The sequence below is a fragment of the Euprymna scolopes genome, chromosome 46 (assembly GCF_053919585.1).
Source record: "Euprymna scolopes isolate OS-2025 chromosome 46, ASM5391958v1, whole genome shotgun sequence".
NCBI classification, from domain to species: Eukaryota; Metazoa; Mollusca; class Cephalopoda; order Sepiida; family Sepiolidae; genus Euprymna; species Euprymna scolopes.
This window is the reverse complement of record NC_136527.1, coordinates 18,776,600-18,789,108: the sequence shown is the minus strand read 5'-3', so window position 1 is coordinate 18,789,108 and position 12,509 is coordinate 18,776,600. Positions and strand designations below refer to the sequence as shown.

At 30.4% G+C, this 12,509-nt stretch overlaps 1 pseudogene; it reads right to left on the bottom strand.

Annotated features, from left to right (window-relative positions):
- Positions 1-11,354: 11,354 nt before the first annotated feature.
- Positions 11,355-11,477, bottom strand: LOC145271743 (U2 spliceosomal RNA; annotated as a pseudogene).
- Between the last annotated feature and the right edge of the window lie 1,032 nt (positions 11,478-12,509).

Genomic DNA, 12,509 nt, shown 5'->3' with positions numbered 1-12,509 from the left:
CAATTTAGCTCTTATGCGTAGATCATCATATAACGATTTGATCACTGTCTGTCTGACGTAATGAATATTTGAATTAAAATGTTTAAAATTCAACGCTATTTCACACGGTTAATGGTAGCCGAATGGATACGGCCTCCGCTAATCGAGCCAGAGATGTCTCGTGTCGCGGGGTTCGAATCGTTCGACTGGTAGTAATCGTGAAACCCTGCACTGAAGAATCCCAAAAGGATGAAACACTAGTGTCTGTAGGTATTTAATTATTATAGTAAAAAAAATAATTATATATATATATATATATATATATATATATATATATATATATATATATATATATATATATATATATATAAGTAAATTCTTGGTACAGCAAAATGGAAGGAGAAATTTCAGAGGAAACATAATTTAATTTAAATACCAAAGAAACAAAAAAAAAACGGGCAGGTGGAATTGTTAAAATTTTCCTTAAGGCCTTATCGTCTGACCCTCTAAGAGGAAACGTCAGAATGATAAATTAAAAGCTAAGAATCGAATGAGGAAAGAGGGAATTTCCGATAGTGGTTTTCTGTTTTATACAGTGCCAGGGCGAACTATCATCTCAATATCATTGAGGCGTTAGTCATTAATAACTCTCGACCTAGCCTGTGTAGACAAAAGATTTTGAAACATCAGTTGGAAATATTTACTGATTTAAAACCACCTGAACAGTGAGAATTATATATATATATATATATATATATATATTTTCTCTCACTGGTTTTCCAACTGAAACCAATTTTCCTCTTTCCTCATTTGATTCTTAGCTTTTAATTTATCATTCTGACGTTTCCTTTTAGAGGGTCAGACGATAAGGCCTTAAGGAAAATTTTAACAATTCCACCTGCCCGTTTTTTTTGTTCCTTTGGTATTTAAATTAAATTATGTTTCCTCTGATATATATATATATATATATATATATATATATATATATATATATATATATATATATATATATGGTAAGGTGATTGATAACTTACAATTCAAAAGTAAAATTGGAAATTAAAAATTAAAACTTAAAAATCCGTTTTATAAGAATGAGCGCAAGAAAGTCAAAATTTGTACGATCGTTTCGGAAACGATGTTTTTATTGTGACAAATATTGAGTCAGGGACAATAATTTTAGCATATAGTTTTTTATGAAACGATCGTACAATTTATTGGCTTTGTTGTGCTCCTTCTTATGAAACGGATTTTTAATTTTTACTTTTAAATTTTAATTTTTAATTTCAAATTAAAAGTAGCTCTAGGATATTTCCCTATTGAGCTTTGATACATCGGCTTTACAACGAGCATTATTCTTTTCCTGTATTTTAATTAAATTAGTAAGTTTACTATAACATTAGAATACACTCTGCTCTATAGAAAATTGCTCTAACCCCCTTTAAATTTATATATATATATGTACATATATATATACATATACATATACACACACGCACACACACACACACAGACACACACACACACATATATATATATATATATATATATACCTTTATACCTTTTTATAGGGGTGGTTTTAGATACCCATATCAAGCTTTCTTCTGCCGAAAACAATCTGTTTTATAACCAGAACAGTTTCTATTTACCCTTCTCTCTCTTTCTTCCCTTTCCTCTCTCTCTCTCTCGCTCTCTCTCTCTCTCTCGCTCTCTTTCTCTCTCGTTCCAACTTTATTACATTGCTTTTTGCTCAATCAGTCTCCTCTTTCTCTCTGTTTATTTCTCTTTTACCCTCGAACCGGAAGTCATGAATAGTGAGACACGGATATCTTGTAAAATAATCGTGCATATATATATATATATATATATATATATATATATATATATATATATATATATATATATATATATATATATACCTTTTTTATAGGCGATTGTTTTAGATACCCACATAAAGCTTTCTTCTGCCGAAAAAACAATCTGTTTTATAATCGGAACAGGACGCATACATTACAAGATCTCGTTCAAATCTCGTTTTAGAACCGGAACAGGAAACATACATTACAAGATCTCGTTCAAATCTCGTTGTCTTTTCTTTTTTTTAGACAACCTAAAATTCAATAAATACAATTTAATAAATTTGCCTGTAAGGGAGATAACTTTGTGAAGATCTGAAAGTTAATGGAAATTTATGATAATTATTTTCATTTTTTATTTTAATTAATTTTATTCTTCTTCTGTATGTATTATATACTTCGTTTATATTTCCACACTTGCCTTATTTAATGTAAATTTCTTTTAAATAGCCTTAAAAAAACCTATTATATATAAGTTTTAATTATATTATATATTCTTTTCAATCTTATTCTGAAACCTGTTTAATAGTTTAAACAAATTTATTAAATTTAAAAACTAAAATTAAATTTGAATTGTTTATCGCGTCACCTATGAAAAAATATGTTGTTTTTTTTTTATATTAATTTAAAAAAATTTCCGGTCTTAAACGGAATTATTTTTTCCTAACTCAATTTCAAACTTGTCTAAGGGAGATAACGTTGTAAAGTTCTGCAAGGTAATTCAAATTTATAATAATTATTTTATTATTAATTTTAATGTAGGTAAAATGTAAAACCTGTTATATAAACATTTAAATAATATAATATATTCTTCGAAATTTTATTCAAAAACCTATTTAACAGTTTAGACAAATTTATTAAATTTGAAAACTAAAATTAGATTAAATTTTATATTAGCACAAAATTTTTAATTAAGATTAAAACCGATTTCAATTTAAAATTTGAAATCAATTCCAATATCCAAATTAAATTTTTATTCAAAAATTTATATTAAAATTATATTTATAAATTTTATTGTTTTTGAGGGGAATGCTTATCTAGCCTTACTCTTATAATTATATTCCTCTTTTTAATCTCGTCAATATAAAATTTAAAAATAAAATTAAAATAAAAATAAAATGGAAATATATTTAAATAAAAACATATTTTTACATGAGTAAAAATTTAAAAAATTAAAAAGTAAAATATATAAAATATTTAAATAAAATTAATTTTTTATCTATTCAATACAATAATTTAAAAGCAAAATAAAATTAAAAAAATTAATAAGCATAAATAAATAAAATAAATGAAAATAATGGATAAAAACTAAAATGAAAAATTTCGTTCGATTTGGCGATGGGTGCCAGAGACTCTGCAGAGGCATCAGATCTTGTGGGATTATTCATTCTATATACCCTCACAAACATATTCGATACTACGGATATCGGCCTATATAGAGATGACGGACTAGCTATAATAAAAAACTCCAACAAAGTCAAGGGAGAAAACTTTAAAAAAATCATACACAAAGAAATGAAAAAATTAGGCCTAAAAGCGGACGTATCAGCTAACATAAAAATAACAAACTTCCTGAACGTCACGTTAAACTTAGATAAAAACACATATGAACCATACTTAAAAGATAACGCTACTCCAATTTATGTAAACCCTAAGTCCAACCACCCACCATCAATTATAAAACACATTCCTAACTCGATCGGAAGTAGACTCAGTAATAACTCAAGCGATGAAAATGCATTTAACAGATCAACCAATATCTACGAAACAGCCCTAAAAAATAGTGGATACAAAAATATCGATATCAACTATAAGCAACAAAACACCAACAACTATAATAAAAGTAAAAATAGAAGAAAAAGAACTATAATTTGGTATACGGCCCCATAAATCAAATGTTAAAAACAAAACTTGGCAATAAATTTCTAGATCTTATTCAAAGACACTTTCCCGCAACCAACTCCTTACATAAAATCTTCAATAAAAATACCTTGAAGTTATCTTACAGTTGTTGCGAAAATTTAGAGATGATAATTAAAGCACATAATAACAAAATACTAAATGAAAGCAATGTAAACAACAACAAAATAAACAATAAAAAAGTAGACACCATGACAAAAATAAAACCAACACTAGCAGAAATAATAATAATAATAATAATAATAATAATAATAATAATAATAATAATAATAATAATAATAATAACAAACCAACCCCGGACAAGAACAACCATACCATAAATAATAATAATAATAATAATAATAATAATAATAATAATAATAATAATAACGAACAAGATAAATGCAATTGTAGACACCGCACAATTTGCCCAGTCCAAAATAAATGCCTAACAAAAAGTGTAGTTTATCAAGCAACAATATTTGCGAAAGAAAACCCGAATAACAAGAAATATTACATAGGCATGACTTCCTTAGACTTTAAAACCCGATACTATGACCACAAAAGTACCTTCAAAAATAAAAAAAACACCGTATAAAAACAACACTAGCGAATAAATACTGGGAACTCAAAGAAAGCGGACATTCGCCGGTAGTCGAATGGAAAATAATGAAACAAGCTACCACGTGCAGACACTTAGACGACCCATGTAAATTATGCGCCTATGAAAAATTTGCTATCCTATACTTTAAAGAACCTCAAAATCTATTAAACTGTAGACGAGAAATAGCAAACAACTGTGTTCACAAAATAAAACTCACCCTAGGATAGCGATACAAAATAGCTTTAAAACTAACAATAGCAATAGAAAACAAATAAATAAATTAAATAAACATGAATATACATAAACGATCACACACACACACACACACACACACACACACATATATATATATATATATATATATATATATATATATATATATATATATATGTGTGTGTGTGTGTGTGTGTACGCATGTGTGTGTGTACACATAGGTATATTCATATATATATATAAAAAAGGAGGGAAAAGATCTACCTTAAACCACTAACCGAGTTCTAAAACAGATCCTTTGTTCGATAAAATGCATGCCCATTGGCTGATAGGAGGGGGCGCGGTGGATACTAGAAAGCTGATTGGCTAACTAGAAATCCTCAACATATATAAAAACAAGAAGCAACCACAAAATTCGCGCATAAGCCTGACGAATCCTACAGTTGATGAAACACAGAATATTCAGTGTAGCTTAGTCGCCATATATATTTTATAAATTACTATATATATATATATATATGTATGTATGCGTATATAAGTAAATAAGTCTATATATATATATACATATATATATACATATATATATATGTATATATATATATATATGTATATATATGTGTGTTTTATTTTTTATTACCGTTTAAGTTTTGAAGGTTAAAATACATTAGATTGTCGTGTGTGTGAGGGTAGCAGATTCAGGTAGGATATAGGGAGGGGAGGAAGAGGGAGGATGGTAAAGAAAAAATAAAGGGGGGTAAGGGGAGGAGGGGGAGGAGTTTCAATTTGCATGTTTTTAAATTTTGTCTGCTTTTTGCTTGTTTAGCCAGGTATATATGTCTGTATATTTATATTTTTATGAATACGTATATTTATATAATTGTATATATGTGTACATGGTACATGTGTATGTATGTATGTATGTATGTATGTATGTATGTATGTATCTCCACGTATTCGTATATATGTAGATATGTGTGTGTGTATATATATACATGTGTATGTATGTATGTATGTATGTATGTATGTATGTATCTCCCCGTATTTGTATATATGTAGATATGTGTGTGTGTGTGTGTGTGTATATATATATATATATGTATATGTACATACTTGGGGTGGGGAGGGCTCCCATAAGCCGTGTTGAAGGTAACCTTTCTAGGAGAAGCAAATCTCTGATTTAAAAAACTATAAAGCGGAAGACCATTACCCGCATTAAGCTGGTCTGCAGTTTAATTTGTTGCTGGCTATCTTGCTCTTGCTTGTTGCTGGATCTCAACATTTTGAACCGAGAGAGAGACTTAGCTGTCGTACAAAGCTAAGACTCTGTAACATCATCTTTGTATAGATACTCCCTCAGGCATTTGGGCTCATGGATTTTAAATGTCTGAGGGAGTGGCACTCGTCTGACAAGACGTTGCAATCATCATATCATCATATGTACAGATGTATATATGTGTATCTGAGTTGTGTGTATGCGTGTATATGTGTATCTGAGTTGTGTGTATGCGTGTGTATGTCTGTATATAGATGCATGTATGTCTGCATCTGCATTGTTTATATATATGTGTATGTGCGTATGTATCTTTATATAGAAATGTACATATGTCTGTGTATGTATGTATGCGTATTTGCGCGTGCGTTGGCGTATTAACCCTTAACTTCCTAAAAACAACTCATTGTCAACTGAAGTAAACGAGTCGACTTTTACTTGTCAAACACATGACACCTACACAAACCCTTTCTCTCCTCGCTCTCTCCTCTCACCCCCTCCCTATATCCATATATCCTCACCCACGCCTACCTAAATCTGCTACCTCCCCACACACACTACAATCTAATGTATTTTAACCTTCAAAACTTAAATATTGTCGATACCCGTCTCCCTTCCCCTTCTTATCTCTTACCCCTTCTTTTTTTTCCTCGTATTTCCTCTAAAGCACTTCTTCCAAATACTAACAACCATTTCTGTAAGATCTGACGAGGCTGTTGGATCGTAAACATGGCTCAACATCTGAAACATATGTAACCAAACGGTAATAAAAAAAATAAAACACATATTTGCTCTGCAATAGTATTAAGCACTCTCTTCGGGTTTTTACTAATTACTAGTCTTACTATATATATATATATATATATATATATATATATATATATATATATATATATATATATATATATATACATATATATAGTAAGTTATAACCAAACTATATATTTTGATAAATTTTATTGTTGATGTTTATGACATTTGTTGTTTTGACATTAAAAAGTAACAAGTTCCAGAATAAACGAAGTCATATTTATGAAATGATTAACAGAATTAGAAAGCAACCTATTGAGATTCAGATTAAATTACATTAATAAATATCCAATTAATGCCTTTGCATTATCCTGTGAAAATGCTTTAGTTTCAGTGGTGAATGTGATTAACCTATAATATATTAAGACAGTACAGATAGTACCAAAACTTAAGCTATACTGAATATTCCGCGTTTCATCCACTCTAGGATTCTTCAGGCTTATTATTATTAAGAATCGGAGAGTGGATGAAACGCGGAATATTCAGTGCAGCTTAATCGCCATATACATTTTATAACTTACTAACTAGCTCTACCTACGTATTGAACACTTTTGAAGTAAATACTTAAACTTTACGCATAAATCTATACTTTCGTATATAAATTTACGTGAGTAAATTAAGTAGTTATAGTTGCATATATATATACACACACATTATATATATATATATATATATATATATATATATATATATATATATATAAACCTCACCCAGGATTTAAATGCGCGATTGCTTTCGGGGGGGGGGGAGAGGAGCTCATTGTTTTCGTTTTTCCCACACTTTGGCGGCGCAACAAAAAAGGAGTTACAATAAATGTGCGTATGTACGAACTTAATTGAAGTCGCCACACCTTCTTAACCCCAACCCTAACCCTAAACTTCTAAAGAAGAAATTTAAATGAATGGTTGTCACGCGAACACGTGTTTGCTTGTAACTTGGGGGAGAGTATTGTGCCACTGCACGTGTGACAGTTCCTAATGATCGTGCCGCTGCACATTTGTGTGAGGTAGAATGATGACTAGTTATAAGTGGAATTTATAAGTAGTTATAAGTTATTATGTGGAAGTTATGAGCTGTTATCGTTAGAAATTAAAAGTAACTATAGATAGAAGGTGCAAGTAATTATAAGTGGAAGTTATAAGGAGTTATAAGTAGTTATAGGTAGTTATAGGTAGAAGCAATAAGTAGTTGTAGGTGGAAGTTAATTAGAGGTGGAATTTATAAGTAGTTATAGGTGAAAGTTAGAAGTAATTTTAGGTGAAAGTTATGTAGTTATAGGTAGAGTTATATGTTGTTGTACGTGGAAGTTATAAGTTGTTATATACGGAAGTTATAATTATTTATAGGTTGAAAGTTATAAGTAGTTTTACGTGGAAGTAGTTATATATGAAAGTTATATTATGCTGGTGGAAAAATAATGTCGTTTTATATATATATATATATATACACACACACACACACACACACACACATATATATATATATATATATATATATATATATATATACGTATATAGTAATTTATAAAATATATATGGCGATTAAGCTATACTAAATATTCCGCGTTTCATCCACTCTAGGACTCGTCAGGCTTATGCCCGAATTCTGTGGTTGTTTGTCGTTTTTATATGCGCATCTTCTATTGAGATTTTAGTTAGCCAATCAGCTTTCTAGTATCCACCGCGCCCTTCCTATCAGCCAATGAGCATGCATTTATCGGACAAGGGCCTATTTGACCTCTGGTTGACCTGTTCCTTTGTGTGTGCTCTATTTAGTCTGGATATTTAGTTTCTTGATCTCTTTTAAATCTAGGTTAGTGTTTTTTTTATTAATGTTAGTTTATATATAAATATATATATGTATACACACACATATATGCACATATTTATATACATATATTTCCTTGAGTTCCCAGTATTTATTTGCTAGTGTTGTTTTCATACGGTGTTTTTTATTGTTGAATATATATATATATATATATATATATATATATATGTATGTATATATATATATATATTTAATTATTATAGAAGATGATTATCTCAGCCCCTTTAAGAAACTTGTTTCTTATCGTTGAGCACTTTCAGTTGAAATAAAGTCGGTTAACTTAGCTCATATCCGTAGATCGTCATATAATGACTGGATCACTCTGACTGACGTTAAAAGGATTTACAAAAGAATAAATGTTTAATTTTAACTGTATCTTTCGCGATTGTCGGTAGCGGAATGGTTCTGGTCCTTGCTAATGAAGACAGACATGACTTCTGTTGCCAGCGTTCGAATCTCTCGACTGGCGTTAATCGTGACACCCTGCAGTGCAGGGTTCCTGCACTGCCGTTCTTAACATGGGGAGGTTGGGTGTGTTCATACTGCAGTTGGACAGGTCGTATGCAAAGTACACAAATAACTTTGCCTACAGAAGCAAAAAAATAAATCGAATACAGTTCATTGTTACAAGAATGTGCGCAAAATAGTAAACATGTTTTTTTTTTTTGGTATATATATTATTCCTTAATTTGAATTTATTTTTTAGATTAGCATTATATATATTAATTTATTTTTATTTCTGACCATTATTCTCATCTTTATTAGTTGTTGTTTTTTTTATCTTTTATTGGTTTTGTTTATTCACAACGTTTCGGCCAACTATTCCTCTGGCCTTCATCAGGTGGTAACCGCGACGGATAGGAACTTCTAATCTCTTAACTGCATTCTCAGCAATTACTGCCATCCGTAGTTTTTGCCGTCTCAATACGGTAATAAAATGTAGAAGCACCACGATTTATTTTAATTTTTTTTTGCCTGTGTTTTATTTTGTCTGTACAGTAATACAAACCCAAAATAGTCGATGGTCTGCCCTCCACATTTATTATCCCTAAAAATCGTAAAATTTGTTTTTTCTTAAAAAAAAAAGTACTTTTTTTTTTTTTTTTTTTACATAGGCATCACCACATTATCAAGGCCCAGAGGCCACTCAAGGATAAGGGTTAAAGAGTGTACAGTAGAAATTGGTCAATATAGTAATCATTAGTAATGAAAATTTGGTAAATTTAATAACTTATATGGAACGGCTCATCAAGAACTTATTTACTTTAGACTTGAACACAACCATATTGTAGTCAGCCGGAAAGCAGGAAAACGGAAGACAATTCCACAGGCGTGCAGTTCTAAGAAAGAAGCTTTGTTCATGGAATCTACGTTTAGGTTTAGGCACAGATAAAGAGTGGGGGGGAATTATTGATAGTGTTTACTTAGCTTATTAAAGTCTGTTTTCAGACGAACAACAAAAAAAAAACTAGTGTTTTCCACATTCTCTTTATTAAAAGAAGTTAATTTATTTATTTATTGTCCCTAAAAATCGTAAAATTTGATTTTCTTCAAAAAAAAAGTACTTGATTGATAAAATATTCGATGGTCTGCATGTACTGCCCTTGTTGACCCATATTTCCGCCAGGGGTCGTTAGTGGCGTTATCTCTCAAACAAGATGGCGTGTGGCAAAGCTTCGATAAAACCTCCGATAATATTTGATTTTCTTAAATAAAAAAAACTACTTGATCGATTTATGTGATTTTTGGAATATGACATCTTCATGCAGTGACAAGTACGTACATTATAAATATTTTTTCCAGATTTTTATTGTAAAAAAGATTACTTGTGGACTATTTATAGACTTGCACCCATCACCGAACTTTTTTTTTTATATAATTTTATTTTTATTCACTCGACAAGTGTAGAAACCTTTTAGTAAAAATAAACTCTAATCAATTTTATTATTAAGGAAGAAAAAAATTCAGCGGTACGTCAAACAAAATTTTATCAGAGTTAGTTTCATTTACCGGAAAAAAGCCAATTTCATCCCGTTGGATAAATTTGATTTTTTTTTTTAAATACTGAAGGTTTTTTTCCTATATAATTTTATTTTTATTCACTCGACAAGTGTAGAAACCTTTTAGCAAAAATAAAATCTAATTGATTTTATTATTTAGAAAAAAAAAAATCAGCGGTACGCCAAACACAATTTTATTAAAGTTAATTTCGTTTACCGGAAAAAAAGCCAACTTCATCCCCGTTGCATAAATTTGATTTTTTTTTAAATACTGAACGTTTTTTTTCCTATATAATTTTATTTTTATTCACTCGACAAGTGTAGAAACCTTTTAGTAAAAATAAACTCTAATCAATTTTATTATTAAGGAAGAAAAAAAATCAGCGGTACGCCAAACACAATTTTATCAAAGTTAGTTTCATTTATGGAAAAAAAAGCCAACTTCATCCTTGTTGTATAACGCTAGGTAAATGTATAAACACTCTTGAAAAAATAAACATTATTCGATTTTAATCTTTAGAAAATACAATGCAGCAGTACGACAGGCAGAAATTTATCACAAAAATTATTTTGGATTTATAAGTGTAAACATTGATTTCAGCTCCGTTACAAAAAACAAGTCCGATAACTATTAGTCGCGTGCTCTCGTGTAATGAGTGAATGCGTGAATGTAGGATTGACATGAAATTGTTAAAAATAAACTAAAATGACCGAAAAATGGGCTGAAATGACTTAAATAAATAAAAAGTAAATGACTTAGAATGACTTTAATGAACTTAAGGACGAATTTAATGACCTTAACAATGACTTGAATGCTTAAAAAATAACTGGAATCCTTCAAAAACAATTTGAATGAGCTGGAGAATGACTTGAATTGCTTTGAGACTTACTGATTGTAAAGTGGGTGATCATTTTACATTAAATTAATACAGAAAAGTGATCCCCCACTATATCACAATAAGTACAGCATGTATAAGAACAGATACTACACGTTGATCTTGGCCAAAAGGCCAAGAAAAGCTTAAAAAGCTAAGAACAGCATCTATAACCAACAGACCTTTGGCCTTAACCAAAAAGGCCAAGCACAAAAGTGTTACGGACAGACCGACTGACCGTTGGAGTGACTTATAGAGTTGCTTGCACGCGACTAAAAACGGCTTATTTTTCTGTCTCTCTCACTCCCACTCTCTGTATGTCTCTATCTGTAACTGTCCCTCCCTCCGAGTGTCTATAAACAGGAGTTGTATCGCGTAGCTGGTCAGCATTTATGTTTAGGGAGTGTAATATTTTCACAAGTAAATAATATAAGATCAGAGGGCATGAATAATAAATAACCGAATGTTAGAATTGTAGAATGAATACTTCTCATCCAATCAGCGGCGCCGAATATTTAAGAGGGCGAAATCATTATTTGTGTCAGATGTAAGGGCTAAGAGTATGCGCATGTGTAAGAAATGTGTATTCAATTAATGACGGTTAACACACAGGAAAAGTATGTAAAAGTATAAAAGTACTCGGTGTAGAATGGTGTCGTCAGAGTAATCGGTAAAGTGAGGTGAAATTTTATCTACTTCCTCTTTAGATTAAGACGATGATGGTCATGGCGTTCATCGGACTAAATGTAATTTTTTAATATTAGGAAATAATGTGTACGCAATAATGGTCTATATAGCTATAGATAATGTAATAGCTAATGACGTAAACGTAGTATTTTTTGTTGTTTTATTAACCCTAAAAGAGCCCCGGGTGCACACCCAAGAGTTATCGCGAAGTATAGACAAACAAAACTATAAAGAAATCAGTTAATTACAACTTTTCAGCATCAATTTTTTTTTTTTTGATTAGCACAAGCGGCGCCGAATATTTAAGAGGGCGAAATCATTATTTGTGTCAGATGTAAGGGCTAAGAGTATGCGCATGTGTAAGAAATGTGTATTCAATTAATGACGGTTAACACACAGGAAAAGTATGTAAAAGTATAAAAGTACTCGGTGTAGAATGGTGTCGTCAGAGTAATCGGTAAAGTGAGGTGAAATTTTATCTACTTCCTCTTT